Source organism: Sminthopsis crassicaudata, chromosome 1, assembly GCF_048593235.1.
Source record: "Sminthopsis crassicaudata isolate SCR6 chromosome 1, ASM4859323v1, whole genome shotgun sequence".
Lineage (NCBI taxonomy): Eukaryota > Metazoa > Chordata > Mammalia > Dasyuromorphia > Dasyuridae > Sminthopsis > Sminthopsis crassicaudata.
In genome coordinates this window covers 449,867,919-449,893,635 of record NC_133617.1, presented here as the reverse complement: position 1 = coordinate 449,893,635, position 25,717 = coordinate 449,867,919, and positions in this window count along the sequence as shown.

Below are 25,717 nucleotides of genomic sequence, written 5' to 3'. Positions count from 1 at the left end.
AGTGGTGGGAGGAGGTGTTTTGCGTTAGGGATTAAAGGTGCTGTCCTGCCCACAGGAGGCTCTTCCTCTCTTCGATTGTCTGCTGGAAGGATGGGATGCCCTTCTCGTGAGAATATAAAATAAACTTTGATTTCTTTCTAGAGATCTCTCCAGCTTTTTTTATTAAATGGTGACCCCCTCACCATTTCCGTACCACACAGAATCAAATAGCAAAGTGGATTAAACATACACACATACACACACACACAAAGAAAATTTGACATTATCAGTATTGATATTCCTTCCAGCAATGCAGATTACAACATTTTAGCTAGTGGCTTCTCAAATTGTGGCCAAAATAATTCACCATTTCCTAGGCAACACTTTATTGATGAGGTTCAACAAGCTTAGCTAGAATGGTTCTCATACAACAAATATAAACAATTACTGGCTCCACACTTTAAACTATTTCAGGTTTATAAAATTAATCAGAATTGAGTTTTGCTGACCTAACCTTTAAGAATATAAAGTTATCAACCCAAATGGCATCACTAGAGAAACAACTCTGAACATATATTAGGATCTTCATCACATTTGAAAGATACCAGAAGAATAACTACCTTATATTAGTTTTGGGTAATTATTTGTGTATATGTTGTCTCTTTCATTAGAATGATAGTTCCTTGAAGACAGAGATTAAGCTTTTATCTTTGTATCCCTAGCACCTGGCACAATGCCTGGGAACATGATTGATTAAAATAATTTTTATGATTATCTAAAAGAATAAATACAATATATCCCCCCCCCTAAAAAAGAAGAAAATATTTTAATTGAGGCAGAGATGAGAAGGAGGGGGAGCATTCCAGACATGGGGGACATCCAATAAAAAAAAATGTATAGAGCGCAGAGATGTGTAGTAGAGTGAAACAGAAAGTTATTTTTTTCTTAATATTTTCAATATTGGCTAAAAAATTTTTCTTCTTTGTGCTGAGCACATATCCACATATCCAGAACTCCCTACCTTTGCTTTGTTTTACTTTGTCTCTGAAATAAAATATGGGGCAGAGAGAGAGAGAGAATCAGGTCTTATGTGGTCCTGACTAACTCTTTGCTACTTTTGCTGCTTCTTTCTGGATGCATAATTTCACATATACAATTGATATATTGCTTGCCTTTTCAATAGTGGAGGAAGAGCAGGAAGGAGGAAGACAATTTGGAATTTGAAAATTTTTAAAACTTAATATGAAAAAGTTATAATGAATTTTTTGTTACAAATTTGGAAGGAAGTTTCTTACATGCTGCTTGTCCTTTATTCTCAAAGAGGACTATGACACCAAGAAGCTGATGCCATGACATGCAAGTGAGGGTGGACTGTACAAAGTCACCAATCTGAAACATCTGGGTTTAGAGCAAGCTATAAATCAGGATAACTGAAGATAACTCTAGTGGCAGATCTTGGCCTATTTATGCTAAGATCTTTTTCAAAACTCAGTTTGACTGAGGCCTTTTTTACCTAGTCAAAAAAAAAAAATCAATCTGGGAGGAAAAGACCTTCAGTTTTTCTGAATAAAACAAAAATAATTGCTATTTCTGAATCAATTAGGGTTAGAACAATTACTAGTTTGGAGTTGGACCTATTGTAGAGCCAGAGTAATTTGGGTTTAAGATATGGTTCTTAAAAATAGAAAGCTGGTAAACCCCCAAGATATTTTGGGAGATTTCAGCACTCAAAAAAAAATTCATTCCTTTGACTAGAGGAAAGAAAGATGGAAGGAAAAGAAGGGAGGGAAGGAAGTTTTGGAATTATATATAGGATTTAGGCTCAAAATTTTTTTCATGTGTACTACCTGCACGATCTTTTGTCAAGTCACAATTTTCTCATCTGTAAAATGAGATGGTTGGTAAAGGATGGCCTCTTATGTTTCCTTTCAGTTTTAAAAATCTATGAACCTAAGAACTAATGGTAGCACCACTAAATACGACTCAGATTCGACTATATTGCTTGAATTAGCAACATTCACAATACATTTTGCTAGTTAGACTATCATCAGCTATTTTTTTTTTTTAGAATTTCTTCCTTTCCTAAGGAGGATTAAAAAGAAGAGCAATAAAAATAACATAAAAGCACCAGGAAACAAACTCTAGATGTAAGCAATGAATAAGATCTGAGAGGTGAACAGATTCCGGAGCAGATTTTTTCAAATGATTATCAATAGATTTATCTTGGTACCTGGAGGCAAAGAAAATACTGCCTCGACGTGGAAAGTCTAGGTATCGTCGCCGCTACTTCTTTGCCTAGTAATAGAAGTTCCTGGGATTCAATATTATCTCAGTAAAGGCATGTGAGTTAAGTGAGCTAAGGAACACACAGGTTGACTTGTTCCTGGGCTTAAAGCTTCATTCATTTGTCTTATCTTTTCCTTCCTCTTCCACCACTCACCTTCCCCCCAAGTTTTTCAGACCAAAGTAAACCAAATCTTGTCTTTTGGGAATATGGCCACTACTGCAGCAGCTTCCTATCGGGCTCCAGCTGCGCCCTCCTTTGAAATCCACCTGCGCCAGCTCAGATTCTCTCCTGCAGGCTTTCCGCAAGCTCTGCTGTACCAATATCCCCTCCCTAGCCTGTGGAAGAACCAGCTCTAAGAGCAGTTTCTCAATTTCAAGGCCAAGGCAACTCTGCAGTTCTCTGGTTCCTTGTCTTTTTGGCGTGCGAAAGAGGAGAGGAGGAGCCAGAAGAGGAGCAGCAGATTCAGTAGTGGCACTCCGTGCCTGGGGCCGCGACACTGAAAGCTTAGGCAGCAGCAGGTGTGCTGGCGGTGTTTGTGAGACAGCAGAGATAGGGTGATTGCCCTTTGCTTTCTTTTCCACTTCTTCCTGCAAGCTAATCGCTGCCACTCTAGGTTCTCGTGAGACTCCACTCCCACCCTCACTCCCAACCCTCTTCCCCCCCCCCCCCCCCATCCTCCACCGCATTCCCACCTTCTGGTCTGTAGCCGCAACCCCGGCCTTCCCAGGAGGACTCTTAGGGACCAACTTAGGTTGTTGCGTCAGGCAACGTTATACCACGGATATAACTTAGGGTCGGCTGGATCTTTGGGCGAGCCAGCGGCGGGGCATCCGAGGTACTCAGCTCTTTCTCATTCTTTCGCAACAGTCTCCAGGTACTTGAGCAGAAAAGGTTCAAGAGACCGAGAACTAAACGGTCTGCTTGGGCGGCAGCACGAAAAGGACTGGGGGAGGGGGAATGTTGAGTATAATCTGGGAGAGAAGGGATTCAGAGAGAGGGAGGTCTGACGCCGCTGTCGGTCAGTGGGCGCTGACTGGAGAAAGGAGCGGCGGGGAGTGAGTTATGCTGCAGAGGAAACGATGCTTTCCTTGGCCCGCTGGGAAAGAACGAGATTGAAGCAGTTAAAGGAGCAGATTACCGAATAGTTGCAACAGTGTCTTTTCCCTGTACCTAGCACCGGCCCCTCACCCACTCCAGCCAGGCAAGTGGGACCTCTCTGCCTGTCAGCTTTACGCCCCCTCCCTTTCCCCCGCCCTAAAGCTACTGGAGCAGGTAAGAGAGGAAATGGGGTAAACTGTGTGGGAATATCAGGACACGGATCCCAAGCTGCGATTCCTCTGGGTCAGTAGGGCCCGGAATGGGACATTTTGTCCCTGTCTTTGGCTCAGTGTCCATGTCTGGGTCCAATGTGTGTGTGTGTGTGCCTTTCTGTCTCTGTTTCTTTCGTTGTCTAACCTTTCTATTTCTTTTTGTCTTCCTGTATCTGTTTTTCTGTCTCTTTCTCTTATTTCCTTCATTCCTTGTTTCACAGGAAAGTCATACAAAAATTTGACTCTTCCCCATATATCAAGATTTTTTTGATTAAGGTAGTCATCATAATATTGTCAATAATATTCTGATTATGTCATTTCTCCTTCCTTTCTTTCACACCTTTATCTTGTGTGCATAGCTTCAAGAAATATATAGATTCCTTTGTCCCTTTACCTAGAGTTCTCTTTTTAAAAAGAATTAATATTAGTTTTGGGAAAGGATATAGATATAATCATGCTTTCAGTGGTGTAAGGTTTGAACCCTCTTACTTGAGAAAACTGCATTTTGAAATAAATTTTCTTTATTTTAGTATGTGAGCATTCCTAAAAAAGAAATATATGTATGTATTATATATATATAAATGTAATATATATGTACACTCATACATACATTGTGTAAGTATACATACATACACACACATATATATTTGTTTGCCCCTTCTCTGAAATATCAGAGTAGAACTCTTCTTAAGAGTTACAAAGAACAGTTCAATTAAATGATCCCAGAAAATGAGACAAGGAAAAAAGAACCAACTATACTTCTAAAAAGAAAGAAAATTGTGTTTTTAATATTCTGGAGACAGAAATAGAACTTTTACATAAATGCCAAATTAAGGATTTTCACATAGTTTTGATATTTTCCCATTGGTTATATGTCTAATAAAGAAAAAAAAAATCAGAGCCTAAAACAATAGTACTAGAGTAGCCCACCCATAGTTCTCCACTATCATTATCCTCATATATCTATTTTGTTGGGACCTATCATAAATGAAATGGTGGGAATCTCTAGCAACTTCCTCAGATTTTTCTCTAATTTGTAACTAGTGTTAAAATTTTATCACAGATTAAAACTAAAATATGTGTTGCTGCTATGTTATTTTGTTTTACATCTGGTTTAAGTTGATTAAAATTAACCAAAAAAGTAGAAAGAATTTTGGATAACATAGCATATTTGAAAAAATACACCAGACTTACATCAGTAGACTACAATCATGTTCAGAAGTTGGCTCTAACGATGTGACCTTAGCATGTCAAATAATTCTGTGGGCCTCAGGTTTTTTGGTGAATGTCAAATTCTGATATGAGGTAATTTGAAGGTGAGGGGTAGAGTTCTCTCTTTCTGTGTGTGTGTGTGTGAAATATTGTGTGATACGTACATTTTCAAAAAAAATGAGGCTGTACTTAAGAAACCAGTTATGTGATATTGCTAAGGACTCAGATTTCAGTGGAAATAGATTATTTGCATCACTCAATGATTATTTTTTCAAAGCTTTTTATTTTCAAAATATATGCAAAGATAGTTTTTAACATTCATCCTGGCAAGACCTTGTGTTCCAAATAATATATGTCAGACAGGTGCAGATGGCTCTCTCTATCACAATTCCATTGGAATTGCCCTGAATCACTTCACTGTTCAAAAGAGCCATGTCCATCAGAACTGATCATCATATAATCTTATTGTTTCTGTGTACAATGTGCTCTTGGTTCTACTCACTTCACTTAGCATTAGTTCATATAAGTCTCCGCAGGTCTTTCTGAAATCATCCTGATAGTTTCTTATAGAAACATACTATTTCCATAATATTCCTATACTATAACTTATTCAGACATTCTTCAACTGATGCGCATCCATTCAGTTTCCAGTTCCTTGCCACTACAAAAAGGGCTGCTACAAACATTTTTGCACAGGTGAGTCCTTTTCCCTTTTTATGATCTCTTTGGGATACAGGTCCAGATATTCCTGGATCAAAGAGAATGCAGAGTTTGATAGCCTTTTAGGTGTAGTTCCATTTTACTTAATAATTATTATAATGCTTTTGCAAATAGGTGTTAAGTAGTTTATATCAGAAATAAAATTCTTCTGAGAAAACTGGGTCCTCATTATTTTCTAAAATGAAAAATTGTAGTAATATTGGAGTTACTATAGATAGATATTGGGGAAATGATGTAAAATATATAATTGAAAGCAATTTTATTAAAATAGCAAGTGGAGGCAAAAGTGAAGATGTTTGTGTATAGAAGGGTTTTTGTTTTTTTGTTTTCTCATTTTTTTTGTTGCTACATCTTGTTAGAAATTCTTCTGGAATTCTTCTGGAAGTGTCAAGTGTCATAACCACCCTGCTGAAAATAAAATTTATTAAAATAAAATAATCATATTGTATCTTGAGAGCACAGTGGATTTCATTGAATTATTCAAAATGATTGTTTTCCCATTGATATTTTTGATATATATATTTTTTTCAATTTTTCATGCTCCAGTTTTACTTCACTCCAAAAAGTAAGATTGTTTATAGAACAGTTTAAATTTGGGGGAAATTATGTGTTCTTTCTTTTGGGGATCTGAAGTTTTATGTGGCCTCAATTATTCATAATTTGCTCGTTTTCTTCTTCCCTTTATCTGAGTCTGTAATTTCAGTGGACATATACCCTGGCGTGGTCCTAAATCAGTTTTACTTTAAACTTAAAAGAAGATAACAAACTATTCATTGTAAATATCATGCTTTTAAAAAATTAAATTAATTAAATTTTATTTAAAGAAGTTTTTAAAAAATTTATATACAAAAAATTATTGCTTTCAAGAGCTTCTTCCAAGTTCTTTTAAATCACCAACTGAATAAGCAAAGCGTATTTTACAATGATTGCTCAGTGTTCATAAAAAACATTTATTTTTCCTCAGCACTGTTTGGTTTTGTTGTTATATGAAAAGTCCACAAGTCTAATATGTTTCTATTTGAGATGTAAAGTATATAATACTAAATCAGTGTTACAAAGAGATTTGTCCAGGAAAGCTTTCCAGGGTTTTGTTGCTCTCTATCAGGATGAGTTTAGTGACTCCCGGCATTCTTTAGGAAGCTGGGATTTATATCAGTTCCGAGAAGCCATTAAAACAGTATATATGCTTCTTAGGAGACCCTTCATTTTCAAATGTTCTCTTTCCCTAAAGTCCATGCCTATACCTTAAGTCATCCATTTACAAAAAAGTTCCTTATTGAATCAGATATGCATATATGTTGTCTAATTGTACCATAACTTAATTCAATTCCCAGTCTACTACAGGAGTCTATGAGGGTAGAGGTGATCTGTGTTTAGTTACAGTAATTAAAGATTGTGTCTATACAGCTAAAGGAAATAGTGTAGGCAATTATAAATATAATTTACAGCAATACTTCAAGACCAATGAGTTCCCCACTTGACAGATACATATTGTTACTTGACCTTGTGTGCTGAAATCTTTAGATCTTCATAAGACCTGCTTGTGAATCCCTGACATTGCTTCTAACATTCAGGGTCACACCCACGCTATCATGACTCATCAAAGTTTGATTTCAGTGGAAGATGATTGGTTATGGGAAAATCTTCGCTTGTTTAAAGGATATCTGGGTAAATTTTAGATGAAATTCTTGAATGATTCCATAGTAAGTAAAAACACAAACAGGGCCAACAAAAAAACTGAAGGTATTTGAAAATAACCCCCCAAGTATAGAGGACACATAACCATGATATAATCAGATATATAACTTACTATTGGTGGAAAAACAGCCCAATATCAACCAAACAGTCAACAAGTATTTATTAAATATCACTATGTGCCAGGCACTGGGGACAGAAAGAGAAAAAAGAATCAGTACCTCCTTACATTCCATTCCGTTAGGAGGAAATAATATGTACACATAAAAATGAATACAAAATATGTATAATTTTTTTGTGTGTTTCTGACCAGGATCAAATCTAAAACAGTGAGGTACTTTCAAAATAATTTGCAGGGGCAGGGAGAAAGTATCAGTACTTAAGGCAGATCATAAAGGGCTTCATGGAGTAAATGGAGCTTGAGCTGAGCTTTGTAGGCAGCTCAGGGATTGTTAAAAGTTAGAAGTGAAGGGAGAGCACATTCTTTTTTTTTTTTTTTTTTTTTAACATAGCATGCAAGGTATAAGTTGCAGAATAATTCACTTTTTTGTTACATGAAAATTATATATTTAAAAGTTTCTTTCCCCCCAGATGTCTCAAGACTGATCCATTTTAAGTAAAATTTATTATGTTATGAATTCACTTTGGTGAGGGAGAACCCAAATATTCTTTCTTTCCTGAGCAATATAATTTTTTAAAAGTTACTTATTTAAAACTAAATACAAAATAAGAAAAAAAATAGAAAAAGAAAGAAAAATGAAAACAAACAAACAGAACATCAGGGAGGATTCAAAATATGTAACAATTAGTTTCCATTTCAAGATTATAATAATAGAAGACATTATATTCATGACTGATCATCTTTTCTTTCCTTTCTTGTAGGTTATTCTTTTGTTTTCTGCTGTGTACTTTTTACTTTCTTCTTTTTTTCCCCTTTCATTCCTCCCATGTCCCCCAAGCAGACTACATTTAAACAGTACATATATCTATATTAATATATTTAGACACATACATGTATATATACACATGCATATATTTACACATACGTACACATGCATATAAAACAATATTGTTCCTTGATTTGTCTTGCTATTATTTAACCTTCCCCCACCTATGTATCTTACTTTTGTATGTACTTATGTATCACCTTACTTTTCTCCCCAACTCTTTGATAGTTTGTATTTTTCACCAGTCTATGTTCACCCTGAGGCACAATTTTGTTTTGTTTGTGGGGAAAATCTGGAGAGCTTGGAATTTTCAGATCTGCTTCACCATCTTTCCAGAATCCTCACCTAAATATTCTTAATTAGCTTTGGAGTTCTGCTACACAGAATTCTTCTCTCTCTCCCATCCGAGAAAAGATTTATCTTTTTTTTTCTTTTCCCCACTCAGGGATGAATAAGAAAACAAAGGAATTATAAGGATCATAGTATCCCTTTTACTTAAGTATATTAAGTCAGCAAGTAGAGTCAAATATGATCAACAGTTTCAATAAAATTCATCATATGTTCTATAATAATCATAACTAATATTTATGTAATACTATATGCTGGGCTTAAAACTTCACGCACACGCTCAGGCCCCCCCCCCCACACACACACACTTAAAATGTTGGCAATTCTTTCTGGAAAATAGAGGAAGAAGAAATGGAATAATTGTCAGACTTTTATTCCTGGTCTCAAAAGTCATTGAAAATGACAGCTGTAGACAAGAAATGAAAAGACACTTCCTAAGGCAAACGGCATACTACAAAACAGCTATGTCAAGTGACCATTAGCTAGAATATTAAAAAAAACACCTCATAAATATGTTCAAGAAAGCAGAAATATTAAACACATAAATTCCTGAGCACAATTCAAAAGTTATAATAAATAAAAATGGATGTAAAGGAAAGATTAAAACTTAATGATGGTTAAATAATTTAACCCTAAAGAATTGGGAGGGGGTACAAAGAACAAGTCATAGAAATAATAGATATATACTTTCATCATGGAAAATAACAAGAATTAGAAAACTTATCCCAACTTTTAGTAATTAGCCTAACAGTGATTAGGGAGGATAACAGGAGTGAGAATGAGGGTAACAGGTGGAGAAGTAGAGACAGAGCCAGAGAGAATTAGTGAATCAGGCATGCAGCTAAAAGTTATAAAAGCAAAAAAATGAAACTTAAATAAATGTAACACTAATTTGGAAAATAAAAAAGATTGATAAAAGCAAAAGCAAAAAAAAAATGAGGAGTCAAATAAAACTAGTTTAAAAAATAAACCATTAGTGATTAGATTAAGAAAAGAGAAAGGAAAAAAAATTGCCAATATCAGAAACAATTGGGAAAATTCATATTAAATGAAGTGGAAATAAAAGATACAATTAGAAACATTTGTCCAATTATATGCCAGCAAAATTGATAGCAAAGTAAGTCAATAAATGTAGTATATATGGAGAAATATATTTGAAAGAAGTATACTTGAAACAAGGTGTTAACTCAGAAAAATTGATGATACAATGGTTACTTAGTTTACATATATACTTAGCATGATGATGTAATGGTTCTCTAAATTCACACATGCATAGTGTGCTGTAATGATGTAATTGTAATAGAGTATATAAGGACCAACAAGCACTGGAAAAGAGACATTCCATCTCCCACCATTCTGGTGGCGCTCCTGCCTCCTCCATTCCTCCACTAAGAAGACCAAGGCCCATTTGAAGGAACCCCAGAAAGCTAGCCCAATCCCAGGCGAAGGAGACAGACTGTGAAGGATATAATAAAGACTTTGGATTTTATTTCTGACTGTTCTTGTGGTGATTATTCTACTGAAACAAAGGCCTATTTGGAGGACTTCCAGGGAGCTAGCCAGAACATTATATTTTGGCCCGAATATTACAAATAAATACTTACAAAACTATAATACTTAGGTTAGTAGAATTAGAGATAGGTAATTTAAATAAATGAAATTCAGGGAGAAAACAGCAACAACAATGTAACAATTTGTAAAAGAAGTGTTAAAGTCAAAAAGAGAGAGACAGAGTCAGAGAAACAAAAACAAACACACAAACAAAAACCCAGCACTAGATGGAATTATAAATGAATTCTATCATCCTAAGAATAATTACTTCCACTATTACATCAATAGTTACAGAAATTGAATTAAAGAATCCTAAATCCCTATGATCTAAATACAGCACAAAAATATAAATAGCTGACATTAATTAACTAAAAAGAGACAAAACCAAGAAGAAAAAAATAGACAAGAATTTCTAATAAACTGAAAAATAGTGAATAAAATATTAGCAAAAGATTATAGGAACTTAAAATTATATTCTATGATCAGGTTAAGTTAAGGATGTAAGGCTGATTCAATATTAAGAAAACTATGCACATTATAAAATGTATGAATGAACAATATAACAAAAATCCTATACTTATTTCAATAATTGATTACAACCTCTGTCAGTCACAGAATCTTTTAAATAAGAGAAAAATATGGTATGCCAAGAATGACTTAGGGAACTATACACACACACATACACACACACACATACACACATATATATACCCCGAAAAAAGGAGAACACTTAGATTTATTGAGATAACAGGAAGTATGCTGATAAAGGTGTAATAACTGACTTTCCAGGAGGAAAAAATATGTCCTCATGACACATTTTAAAATTTAATCTACATCTATCAACAGTTTCTCCATCATTTTAGCCTGATTTGTAGCATTTGCTTAATTTCTAATGTAAAAGCTCATACTAAAAATTTAACAATTGTCTCTTCTGAACTAGACAAAAAATACCTGAGTTCAAATACTGAACTTGTTCTCCTACATACTACATACATGATAATCAAGTATCACTATCAAGTAAATTCCTACTATGTTCTATACACTGTAATAAATATTGGGGATTCAAAGACAAAAGTGAAAAGATTTCCTGCCTTTAAGGCAATTACATTCCAACAAGAAAGGCTGTGTGTGTGCGCGCGTGCATGCGCTCGTGAGTGTGTGTTATGAATATAAACAAGATTATACAATATATATGTAAGTTAACCTTAGAAGGCAAGGAAGAAAAGAAGAAAGCCTTCTGATTAAAGTGATAAATCTTGAAGTCTTATTTCCAAGGATTTCAAGAGGTAAGAAAAAGGAAGAGAAAAAACATTTCAGTCATGTTAGAAACACACTGGGTAAGGAATAAACAGCTAATGCGGCTAGACCATGGAATGAATGGAGGAAATAAAAACTTAAAAGATTAGAAAGGGACAGGTTTTGAAGAATTTTAAATACCAGAGTAATTTCTATTTAAGATACATAAGTAGGAAAGTTGAGAAAAAGTCCATGACTTCATGGTAATCACACTGACATGGAGGAGGCAATAAATAAAACATTTTTCAGCTACAAGTCAAATGGAAAAAACTATGAGATTTTAAATAAGCAGATACATATTCTTTAATGTCATTTTCACTGATAAAAATAATTTCTGCTGTTGAACTATTTGGCAGTGACAAGAACTTTGATGACAAGAACAGAGAATCACTAGGGAGAAGAAAAGGAAAACTTTCAGAGAGGCAGATTTAGACTTGATGTAAGGAAAAAATGTATAATGAAATGTGCAAGGATACAATAAATTCCTCTTCAAAAGTGATCACTTATCAAAGAGATCTATTGGGTAAGTTTAGAGGAAATTTTTGTTCAGGTATAAATTGGATTGATGCCTCTTCACTCCTTTTCAAATTCAAGATTTTATAGTTCTATGAAGGAACAGTAAGATATGATTGAAAAGCATTAGACTTGGACTCAAAAGATCTGCTTAAATCCTAACTCCAACTGGAAAAATCACTTAAGTTCTCTGGACCTTGGACCACATAAACTTATATCTCTAAATGCTTTAATTCTATGATCTATAATCTTCACATTCAATGAAGAAATCTTCCTGTGCTCTTCATAGGAAAATATTATCTAATAATGTCTTGGAAGAAAACCTTTTGTAATTGTTTAAAAGCATGAATTTCCAATAGGAGTGACAATATAGTGAATATTTCTTTTTCTTTCTTTTTTAAATTAAATAATTTTTTTTTTTTTTTGACTGGGGCAAGTAGGGTCAAGTGACTTGCCCAGGGTCACACAACTAAGAAGTGTTAAGTGTCTGAGGCCACATTTGAACTCAGGTCCTCCTGACTTCAGGGCTGGTGCTCTATCCACTGTACCACCTAGCTGCCTCTTAAATTAAATTTTTTTAGGTTTTATGTGTAATTTTTAATATACTTCCATATTCCATATTCATATTGAGGAAGAAAATCAGAACAAAAAGAAAAACTACAAGGAAAAACAAAAAAAAAACCAAAACAAAAGAATTAAGCATCCATCACTGAATTGATAAGTGAGTACAATGTTTGGATTTATCAAACACTAGATTTTTATAGTCATTAACTATTGGGTCTTGGATACCTCCTGTAAGAGTTGGAGGAGGAGGAGTCACATATAGTACAACAGGAAGTAAACAAGCAATAAAGCTTGAGACCTGGAAGTGGGCTTCTGTGTACTAGTAGGGACTGCCTCGTGGGCAGGAACTCTGGTCACATTGAGATCCATATCATTAACAGGAGGCGTCTCCTTCTCAGATTGATTAATGGGGGTCTGGCAATCTACAATGCACACACATTGGCACCACTTGTGAATGCCAACTCAGCATTCACTATTTCTGTGAATATCCTTGTTAATGCCCACTCTGTATTCACTATTGCTAGTCTCTCCTAATTCCCAGACCCTCAGAGAAATCTCCAGTCACTGTCTTTTGCAGTGCTTAAACCAATTTTCCAAGCTTACCTCTGTCTGAAGTCTTCAGAGATCTCTGACCACCATTTCATAAGAATAATGTTTTAGATACACAATAGAGCACTTGAGAACAGCCTTGTGCAAACTCAATAGCTTTTATTCACATGTTCACATCATGCCTAGCTGACTTCCTGCTGACTCTTAGTGAACTCTAGGTCAAAAAGGACCTGCTTCCTTGTTCTATAGCTTAAATAGGGTCTATGAGGTCATACACACAGTCAATCAGAGAAGGAGGGGCCTCCCATTAATGATGTGGATCTCAGTGAGTTCCTGCCCATGAGATCCCTACTAGTACACAGAAGCACACTTCCAGGGGTCTCAAATTTTATTGCCTGTTTACTTCCTGTTGTACTGTACATGACTGCTCCTCCTCTGACTCTTACAGCCTAATCTATTCCTCCACTTGATTTATTAACCAGCACCAAATGGTTTTGACGACTTATATTTTATAATACAATTTTATGTCTGATATGGCTAGGCTACCATCCTTTGAATATTTTTTTTTAAAAATTCTTTTTTATATTCTTCACCTTTTCTTTTTCCAGCTGAATTTGTGATTATTTTTTCTAACTATATAAAATAAATTTTATGGCAGTTTGATTGGTATGTCATTGTATAAAGCAGACTGATTTAAGTAGAATTGTCATTTTAACTATATTAGGTTTTCCAATTCTTTAGATCTGATTTTATTTGTGTGAAAAATGTTTTGTAATTTAAAAATCCTGTTCATAAAGTTCCTAGGTTTGTCTTGGCAGGTATATTTCCAAATATTTTATATTACCTACAGTTGTTTTAAATGGGATTTCTCTTTCTATCTCTTACTGATGGGATTGCTTGGTAACATAGAAATGCTGATGAGTTGTGTACATTTATTCTATATCCTATTAACTTTATTAAAGTTGTTAATTATTTCAAGTAGTTTTTGTTTGACTCTCTAAGTATACATATATCATGTCATTTGCAAAGAGTGATAGTTTTGTTTCCTCATTGCCTAATCTAATTCCTTCATTTTTTTCCTTTTCTTATTGCTAATGCCTACATTTCTAGTTCAATATTGAATAATAGTGGTGATAATAGGTATTTTTGTTTCACTCCTGATCTTACTGGGAATGCTTCTTGTTTATGCTCATTTCATATGATGCTGGCTGATAGTTTTAGATAGAATCTGCTTATCATTTTAAGCAAAACTCCATTTATTTCTATGCTCTCTATTGTTTTTAATAGGAAGTGGTATTATATTTTATCAAAATTTTTTGTGCTTCTTTTGAAATAATCATATGATGTCTGTTAGTTTTGTTATTGATATGGCCAGTCAGGCTTATAGTTTTCCTGATATTGAACCAGCCATGCCTTCTGGTATAATATACTTGGCCAAAATAGCTTCTAATTGTTGTTTTAATTTCCTCTTTATTGGTTACAAGATCACTCTTTTCATTTTTGTTACTGGTAATTTGGCTTTATTCTTTTTTAAAATCAAATTAGCAAAAGATTTATTTTATTGAATTTTTTAACAAAATCAATTACACATTTTATGTATTGGTTCAAAAGTTTTCTTACTTTTGATTTTATTAATCTTGCCTTGATTTTCAAATTTCCAAATTTATGTTTTTTAATTTGTTCTTTTTTAAGTTTTTTTAGTTGCATGCCCAATTTCATTCATCTCTACTTTCTTTATTTTATTCATGGAAGCATTTAGAGATATACCATTTCCCCCAAAGAACTGTTGGCTAAAGCCCATAAGTATGTTGTTTCATTATTGTCATTCTCTTGGATGAAATTGTTGGTTGTTTCTATAATTTGTTGTTTGACCTATTCATTCTTTAGGATTAGATTGTTCATTTTTTCAATTAATTTTTAGTCTATATCTGGTCTTTTAATGCATGTAATTTTTATATTATGATTTGAAAATGAGGCCTTTACTATTTTTGCCTTTCTGTATTTGATTGTAAGGTTTTTATGCCCTAATACATGGTCAGTATTTGTGTAGGTGTCATGTACTGCTGAGAAAAGAGTTAGTACCTTTGTATCCTTTGAGTGTGTTCAATTTTCTTCAGAGGTCTATCGATATCTAAGATTCTATTAACCTTCCTAGTTTTTTTCTTGTTTATTTTATGGTGAGATTTATCTAATTCTGAGAGGGAGAGGTTGAAGGTCTCTCTGTCTCTGTGGCCATCTCTCTGTCTCTCTCTCTGTCTCTCTCTGTCTCTCTCTCTTTCTCTCTCTCTCTCTGTCTGTCTGTCTCTCTCTCTCTCTCTCTCTCTCTCTGTATATATATTGTTTTCATGTTGTTTCTGAGGGAAACTGGGTGAGCCCAAGCAATTTGCTGATTTCACTCCACCATCTTGCCCTTGTAAATATTTCTAAGAAATATGTTTACACACATCACTTGGATTCATTTAAAGATATGTTTACACACATCACTTGGATTCATCTTAATCATAGTTGTTTTAAAACACTGTAGAAATTTTCATAACATAAAGAACCCCATTAATTTGGGCACTCAGGTATACAGAGAATCCCAAAGCTACTTTAAACAGTCTTTCAAAACACTCTGGATATTGATTTTTATAACTGCTGTCATATATACAAGATAAAAAATGAATATAATAATTAGAATAATTTGGTATTCTATATTGATCACCATACTTGGTAGAGATATATATTTTTCATGTATCATTACCTTCTTCGATATAAATTATGTACTAGTACTAGAATGACTTTCCTTTGAATTTAAGAATTTTATTCCAGGTACTCCAGTATTAGATTTATTATTTCCATTTTATCCTGCCCTGTGATTTTTTCCTCTTAGGCTGCTTCCACAAAGACAAAAGAGTTGAGCAATGGCATTATAAATCTGATCAATCTTAAAAATCCTTCTCTGTAATTTAAATTTAAAATGCTTTTTTTTTCTTAAGGAGATCACAGAAACTCAGATTTCTCCACTTTACTGAAATGACCTTTTTATCAGATCATTTGTACTTATAAAAAAGTTATTCCTGGAATCAAGAAATTATTATATTATAGCATTGTAGAATCAGAAAGCATCTTAGAGAGTTTTTGTTTCAGTTACCTTCTCTTACAAATTAGAAAACTGAAAGATGAGGACCCAAGTGAGTCGCCAATGATACACAACTAGTTATTATCATTACTTAGCTAAGTCTAAAATTCAGAACTCCTGACCTATTTCAGCCCTTTCAGTGCTCTTTCCACTATGCTTCACCAGGGGTTAAAAGCAAAGAGATCTCCAAACTGATTAATAAATTCATAGAAGTTACACTTGAATGAAAATAATATTTGTTGAACAGTATTTATATCAACCATTTTTACAATGACTTATGGTCATAATCTTTCAAATTAAAAATGAAATGACTATAATGAAATATGTATTCCTGGAAAAGGGAATAGGGCCTGAATTTGTGAACATTGATTCAGGTTGATCTCTGCTGTCTTCTTTATCTTTTTTTCTCCATTTAAAATATATTATTTATGCAGAATTCCCAAAAGAAATTCCAAAAAAATGGAATGAACTTTTTTTGACTGCCTTCCTTGCATATATACTCATATATAATATACTCACAATTTATCTTAAAATTTTAATTATGCTGATGAAACAAAGTTGCTATTTATGGTCTTATTTTTTAGTGTGTACAGGTCTTCAGATATCATAATTACTCTACATAAAAACCAGTTCACCAAATATTAACACTAGCTGAAGAAAACACATCTAGCTATTGACTCGACCATTAAAAGTACAACAGAGATTTTTTAAGTAAGCCAGGGAATTGAATCATGAAATATATTAATGATGGATTTTTCCCTAGAAAAATAGTCTGATAACCTCAACAAGAACACATTAGTCTGTGCTCCGTTTGTAATTTAAAACACTGTTTCTATCAGTGGTTCTCAAACTATGGCCTACATTCCAGATGCGGCCTGCTGAGGATGTTTATGCTGCCCAACGGGTTATGGCAAATAGTCTGAGGGGCGGAGACAGAGTGTGAGTTTTTGTTTTTACTATAGTCTGGCCCTCCAAGTCTGAGGGTGAACTAGCCCCTATTTAAAAAGTTTGAGGAGCGGGGACTTCCGGCCAAGATGGCGGCGTGGAGGCAGACAGCTGCTTGAGCTCCTCGTTTTCTCTCAGAACTTACTTCATGACAAGCCTCTGACTTAATGCTTGACCCAGAAAGAAATCCACAAATTATCACCAAGAGAAGACATCCTTGAAAGTCGCCAGAAAAGGTCTGTGTTTGCTGGGGGGGGGGGGGGGGGGGGGAGCGACAATCAGACTGGGCGCAGACTGAGGGCAGACAGCCAGAGCAAGACAGGCAGCTCACACAGCTCAGACCGGAGGGGGAGGGGTGTGATCTCTGCCGTTTCTGTGAAAGGGCTTTTGCCCCAGTGTGGATGCTCCGTCTTGGCAGCAAGCAAGGAGCAGATGAGAGGGTGTAAACACCGGAGGTGAAGATTAAAACCCCAGAAAGCCAGCATCTCTCAGAGCCCGGCCGCCCCCAACCCCCACCTGAACTGACTCAGTGCGTTCTTGAGCCTCAGAGCGCAGACTCAGTACAGTCATTGCTGTTCTGTTAGTGGCTCTCTGCTGCCCTACCCCCAGTCTGTAGAGGAAGCCCATTAATACCATCCAGCCCCATCCCCCACAAAACAGACCAATTGTTTCTCTTGTCAGTTTGTTTTCTTTGATTCCTGCTCTGACAAAATGAACAAAAAATTCAAAAGGGCCCTAACCATTGACAGCTTCTGTGTGGAGAGTGAGCAGACTTCAAATGCTGAGGAGACTAAAAACAGACTGTCCCCAGAGGAATCCCCTGGGAGGGATATAAGCTGCTCCTGAATACAAAAGAACCTCATAGAGGAAATCAAAAAGGCTCTCACAAGAGAGCTGGAAGAGAAATGGGAAAAGGAAAGGGAAGCTTGGCAAGAGAGCCTGGAGAAGTCATCCCATGCATTCAAAGACAGAGTGGATAAAGAAATCAAATCATTGAGAAACAAGATTAGTGAGCTGGAAAAGGTAAACAACTCCAAGGAAAACAGGATTAGTGAGCTGGAAAAGGTAAACAACTCCAAGGAAAACAGGATTAGTGAGCTGGAAAAAGAAATCAGCTCTCTAAAAAATAAAATGGATAAAATGGAAAAAAATTCCATAGAAGATAAAAACTCAATTGGACAATTACAAAAAGATATAAAAAAAAGTGAGTGAAGAAAATACATCATTGAAAATTAGACTGGAACAAGTGGAAATGAATGACTCAAGGAGAAACCAAGAGGGAGTCAAGCAAAACCAGAGAAATGAAACAATTGAAAAGACTGTCAAGTACCTTACCAGAAAGACAACAGACCTGGAAAACAGATCCAGGAGAGACAATTTGAGAATAATCGGACTCCCTGAAAAATGGGAGGAAAAAAAGAGCTTGGACACCATTTTCGAGGAAATTATCAAAGAGAACTGCCCAGACATTCTGGAAACAGTGGCTAAAATAGACATTGAAAAAATTCATCGATCACCTACTGAAAGGGACCCTAAAATCAAAACGCCAAGAAATATAGTGGCCAAGTTTAAGAACCATCAGACAAAGGAAAAGATATTAGAAGCTGCTAGAAAAAAACAATTCAGATATGGAGGATCCACAATAAGGATAACCCAGGATCTAGCAGCGTCCACATTAAAAGAACGCAGGGCCTGGAACATGATATTCCGAAAGGCTAAGGAACTTGGTATGCAGCCAAGAATAACTTGCCCAGCAAGAATGAGCATCGTTTTCCAGGGAAGAAGATGGACATTTAATGAAATAAATGAATTCCATCTATTTTTGATGAAAAAACCAGACCTACATAAAAGGTTTGATCTTCAAATACAGAACTCAAGAGATTTCTAAAAAGGTAAATAGAAATCTTGAGAACTATACTTCTGTCAAAAAAATATGTAAAGAACATATGTACAATTTGTCTTAGAAACTAGAGGTGGAAAGGAGATTATATTATAAAAAAGTGTAAAGTGGTGGTACTACATCTCATGAAGAGGCAAAGGTAACCTATTATATCTGAGAGAAAGAAAGGAGGGAGATAAACATAGCGTGTATCAATAGACATATTCGATTTATGGTGAAACTTCTTCCACTTCATTGAAAAGTGAAAGGGAAGGAGTAAGCTAAGGGGAAGGGAATACAGTAATTTCGAGGAAAAGGGGTAAAATAAGGGGAGGATCTTTAAGGTGGGGGAGGGATCCTAAAAAGGGAGGGCTGTGAAAAGCAAGTGGTGTTCAACAGTTTAATACTGGATAGGAGGGCAAAAGGGAAGGAAAGGGGAAAAGCATAAGCAGGGATTAATAGGATGGCAAGCAATATAGAATTAGTCCTTCTAACCATAAATGTGAATGGGGCAAACTGCCTCATAAAGAGGAAGCAGTTAGCAGACTGGATTAAAAGTCAGAATCCTACTATATGTTGTTTACAGGAAACACACCTGAAACAGGGTGAGACATTCAAACTAAAAGTAAAAGGGTGGAGCAGAATCTATTATGCTTCAGGCAAAACCAAAAAAGCAGGAGTAGCCATCCTCATCTCAGATCAAGCAAAAACAAAAATTGATCTAATTAAAAGAGATAAGGAAGGGCATTATATCCTGCTAAAGGGAAGCATCAATAATGAAGCAGTATCAATATTAAACATGTATGCACCAAGTGGTGCAGCATCTAAATTCTTTTTTTTTTTTTTTTTTTTTTTGATATTCTTCAATGTATATTTAATTTTCTACACAATTACATTGACAATTTAAATACATATCTTAATGAGAAGATTCAAAAATCACATTTTGCATGAATGGAAGTCAAGCTGTAATCTTAATATACACATGAACTATTAAATATGAAAATAAATGAAATATATTAATTAAAATGCAGAAAATCTTTAAAATTAAAGAAAAATCATCTTAACATAATATTTTCCTAGTCTCACTAAGAAGCTAAGAAATACACTTAAATTTTATAATTGCTATGAGGTAGACAGCAAACTGTTTGCTGTCTACAGGGCTTTTGAATTAATGGGGTATTGGAAATCAATTTAAAAATAAAATGTTATTATTTTTAAACAACTAAGATATTTATTTATTTTTTTTTAATTTTTTTTTATTATATATATATATATATTTTATAATATTATCCCTTGTATTCATTTTTCCAAATTACCCCCCCTCCCTCTATTCCCTCCCCCCGACGACAGGCAATACCATACATTTTACATGTGTTACAATATAGTCTAAGTACAATACATGTGTGTGAATATCATTTTCTTGTTGCACAATAAACATTAGAATCCGAAGGTACATGCAACCTGGGCAGACAGATTGTAGTGCTAACAATTTACATTCCCCTCCCAGTGTTTCTTCTCTGGGTGTATCTACCTCTGTCCATCATTGATCAACTGGAAGTGAGTTGGATCTTCTTTATGTTGAAGATTTCCATTTCCATCAGAATACATCCTCATACAGTATTGTTGTTGAAGTATACAGTGATCTTCTGGTTCTGCTCATTTCACTCAGCATCAGTTGATTTAAGTCTCTCCAACCCTCTCTGTATTCCTCCTGCTGGTCATTTCTTACCGAGCAATAATATTCCATAACTTTCATATACCACAATTTACCCAACCATTCTCCAACTGATGGACATCCATTCATCTTCCAGTTTCTAGCTACAACAAAAAGAGCTGCCACAAACATTTTGGCACATATATGTCTCTTTCCGCTCTTTAGTATTTCTTTGGGATATAATCCCAGTAGTAGCGCTGCTGGGTCAAAGGGTATGCACAGTTTGATAACTTTTTGGGCATAATTCCAGATTGCTCTCCAGAATGGCTGGATTCTTTCACAACTCCACCAGCAATGTATTAGTGTCCCAATTTCCCCACATCCCCACCAACATTTGTCATTATTTGTTCCTGTCATCTTAGCCAATCTGACAGGTGTGTAGTGGTATCTCAGAGTGGTCTTAATTTGCATTTCTCTGATCAGTACTGATTTGGAACACTCTTTCATGTGAGTGGATATAGTTTCAATTTCTTCCTCTGAGAATTGTCTGTTCATATCCCTTGACCATTTATCAATTGGAGAATGGTTCGGTTTCTTATAAATTATGGTCAGTTCTCTATATATTTTGGAAATGAGACCTTTATCAGAACCTTTGTTTTTAAAAATATTTTCCCAATTTGTTACTTCCCTTCTAATCTTGTTTGCATTAGTATTATTTGTACAGAAACTTTTTAGTTTGATGTAATCAAAATCTTCTATTTTGTGATCAATAATGATCTCTAGTTCTCCTCTGGTCATAAATTCCTTCCTCCTCCACAAGTCTGAGAGGTAGATTATCCTCTGTTCCTCTAATCTATTTATTATCTCCCTCTTTATGCCTAAATCATGGACCCATTTTGATCTTATCTTGGTATATGGTGTTAAGTGTGGATCCATATCTAATTTCTGCCATACTAATTTCCAGTTTTCCCAACAGTTTTTTCCGAATAATGAATTTTTATCCCTAATGTTGGAATCTTTGGGTTTGTCAAAGATTAGATTGCTATAGATGTACCCTTTTTTGTCCTTTGTATCTAATCTGTTCCACTGATCTACCGGCCTATTTCTTAGCCAATACCAAATGGTTTTGGTGACTGCTGCTATATAATATAGCTTTAGATCAGGTACACTTAGACCACCTTCCTCTGAGTTTTTTTTCATTAGTTCCCTTGCAATTCTTGACCTTTTATTCTTCCATATGAATTTTGTTGTTATTTTTTCTAGGTCATTAAAATAGTTTCTTGGGAGTCTGATTGGTATAACACTAAATAAATAGATTAGTTTGGGGAGTATTGTCATCTTTATTATATTCGCTCGGCCTATCCAAGAGCACTGAATGTCTTTCCAATTATTTAAATCTGATTTTATTTTTGTGGCAAGTGTTTTGTAATTTTTCTCATATAATTCCTGACTTTTCTTTGGTAGATGGATTCCCAAATATTTTATACTCTCAACATTTGTTTGGAATGGAATTTCTCTTTGTATCTCTTGCTGTTGCATTTTGTTAGTGATATATAAAAATGCCGAGGATTTATGTGGATTTATTTTGTATCCTGCCACTTTGCTGAAATTTTGAATTATTTCTAGTAGCTTTTTAGCAGAGTCTTTGAGGTTCTCTAAGTATACCATCATGTCATCTGCAAAAAGTGATAGTTTAATTTCCTCATTTCCTACTCTAATTCCTTGAATCTCTTTCTCGGCTCTTATTGCCGAGGCTAGCGTTTCTAGTACTATATTGAATAATAATGGTGATAGTGGGCAACCTTGTTTCACTCCTGATCTTACTGGGAAAGGTTGCAGTTTATTTCTATTGCATATTATGCTTACTGACGGTCTTAAATATATACTCCTGATTATTCTAAAGAATAATCCATTTATTCCTATACTCTCAAGAGTTTTTAGTAGGAATGGATGTTGGATTTTGTCAAATGCTTTTTCTGCATCTATTGAGATGATCATATGGTTCTTATTAATTTGATTATTAATATGGTCAATTATATTAATAGTTTTCCTAATATTAAACCAGCCCTGCATTCCTGGAATAAATCCTACTTGATCATAGTGTATTATCTTGGAGATGATTTTCTGAAGTCTTTTTGCTAATATCTTATTTAAGATTTTAGCATCAATATTCATTAAGGAGATTGGTCTATAATTTTCTTTCTCAGTTTTCGATCTACCAGGTTTAGGTATCAGTACCATGTCTGTGTCATAAAAGGAATTTGGTAGGACTCCTTCATCCCCTATTTTTTCAAAAAATTTATATAACATTGGGGCTAATTGTTCTTTAAATGTTTGGTAGAATTCACATGTGAATCCATCTGGCCCTGGGGATTTTTTCCTGGGGAGTTGATTAATAGCTTGTTCTATTTCTTTTTCTGAAATGGGACTATTTAAGCAATTTATCTCCTCCTCTGTTAATCTAGGGAACCTATATTTTTGGAGGAAGTCATCCATTTCACTTAAGTTATCAAATTTATTGGCATAAAGTTGGGCAAAGTAACTCCTTATTATTTCTCTAATTTCCTCTTCATTGGTGGAAAGATCCCCCTTTTCATTTGTAAGACTATCAATTTGATTTTCCTCTTTCTTTTTTTTGATCAAATTTACCAAAGGTTTATCTATTTTATTGGCTTTTTCATAAAACCAACTCTTGGTTTTATTTATTAATTCAATGTTTTTTTTACTTTCAATTTTATTGATTTCTCCTTTTAATTTTTGTATTTCGAGTTTAATTTTTGGTTGGGGGTTTATAATTTGGTCTTTTTCTAGCCTTTTAAGTTGTAAGCCCAATTCGTTAATCTTCTCTTTCTCAATTTTCTTCAAATAAGCCTCTAAAGATATAAAATTTCCCCTTATTACCGCTTTAGCTGCATCCCAAAGATTTTGATATGATGTCTCATCATTATCATTATCTTGGGTGAAATTGTTAATTGTTTCTATAATTTGCTCTTTCACCCAGTCATTCTTTAAGATGAGATTATTCAGTTTCCAATTACTTTTTGGTCTATTTACCCCTAACTTTTTACTGAATGTAGCTTTTATTGCATTGTGATCTGAGAAGAAGGCATTTATTATTTCTGCCTTCCTACATTTAATTTTGAGATCTTTATGTCCTAGTATATGGTCAATTTTTGTATAGGATCCATGGACTGCTGAGAAGAAAGTATATTCCTTCCTATTGCCATTCAGTTTTCTCCAAAGGTCTATCATACCTAGTTTTTCTAATGTTCTATTTACTTTTTTAATTTCTTTCTTGTTTGTTTTGTGGTTTGATTTGTCTAAATCTGAGAGTGCAAGGTTGAGATCTCCCACTATTATAGTTTTACTGTCTATTTCTTCTTGCAGTTCTCTTAACTTTTCCTTTAGAAAGTTAGATGCTATACCACTTGGTGCATATATGTTTAGTATTGATATGGCTTCATTATTTATGCTACCTTTCAGCAGGATATAGTTTCCTTCCTTATCTTTTTTAACGAGATCTACTTCTGCTTTTGCTTGATCTGAGATAAGGATAGCTACCCCTGCTTTTTTGGCTTTACCTGAAGCATAATAGGCTCTGTTCCAACCTTTTACCTTTACTCTGTATGTATCTCCCTGCTTTAAGTGTGTTTCCTGTAGGCAACATATTGTAGGGTTCTGCTTCTTGATCCAATCTGCTATCCGTCTCCGTTTGATGGGATCGTTCATCCCATTTACATTTACAGTTAAAATTACTAATTCTGTATTTCCTGCCATCGTATTATCCCCAGATTATGCTTTTTTCCCTTGACCCCCCTGATCCCCCTCCCCGATATTTAATTTACAGACCCCCCTTGTGACGCGCAACCCTCCCTCTTTTTTTTTTTTTTTTTTTTTTAAGGATCCCTCCCCCCTCCCTCCAAGTCCCTTCACTTATTCTCCTTTTCCTTTTCCCTTTTCCTCTCCCCCCTTTTAATGAGGTGAGAGAAAATTCTCTGAAAAACAAATATGTTAATTATTTACTCTTTGAGCCTCTTCTGATGAGAGCAAGATTCACACAATGATTCTCCCCCTCACTAAGTTCCCTCAGATATGGTGTATTTTCTATGTCTCTTCCTGGGATGTAGTTTCCCTCTTTTTATCACTCCTTCCCCTTTTTCTGAACCGACCTCCTTCCCTTTACTACACCCCCCTTTTTTTCTTTTATAACAGTAAATTCAAATTATCCTTGAGTATTTTTTATATACCCACAACAGAGTTACAGTTCTCAAGGGTTCTGTGTACCTTTTTCTGTTTCTCTTCAGTCTTGTGGATGTAGATCAAATTTTTTGTTTAAGTCTGGTTTTTTTCTTAGAAACATATAGAATTCCTCTGTTTCATTGAATGACCATCTTCTTCCATGGAAAAAGATGCTAAACTTAGCTGGGTAGTTCATTCTTGGTTGTAGTCCTTGATCTTTTGCCTTACGGAATATCAGGTTCCAGGCCCTTCTATCTTTTAATGTGGAGGCAGCCAGATCTTGGGTGACCCTTATTGTGGCACCTTGGTATATAAATTGTTTTTTTCTAGCTGCTTGCAGGATTTTCTCCTTTGTGTGGTAATTCTGCAGCTTAGCCACAATATTCCGTGGTGTTCTTTTTTTAGGGTCTATTTCAGAAGGAGTTCGATGAATTCTTTCCACATCTACTTTCCCTTCTGTTTCTATTATCTCTGGACAGTTCTCTTTGATAATTTCCTGTAAAATAGAATCTAGGCTCTTTTTTTGGTCATAGTTTTCTGGAAGTCCAATAATCCGCAGATTATCTCTCCTAGATCTATTTTCCAGGTCGATAGATTTTCCCAGTAAGTATTTGACGTTGTTCTCCAGCTTCTCATTTTTTTTGTTTTGTTTGACTGATTCTTGGGTTCTCTGTGAATCATTCATTTCTATTTGTTCCATCCTGACTTTTAAGGAGTTATTTTCTTCTTTCACAGTTTTTAGTTCTTTTTGTAAATGCCCAATTTCGTTTTTAAATGAATTATTTTGCTCTATTGAATTTTTTTCCATTTCCCTAATTTTTTTTTTTTGAGAATTATTTTCTTTTTCCAATTCAGAAATTCTATTTTCTTGAGACTTTTTTATCTTTTCCAATTCAGAAATCCTACTT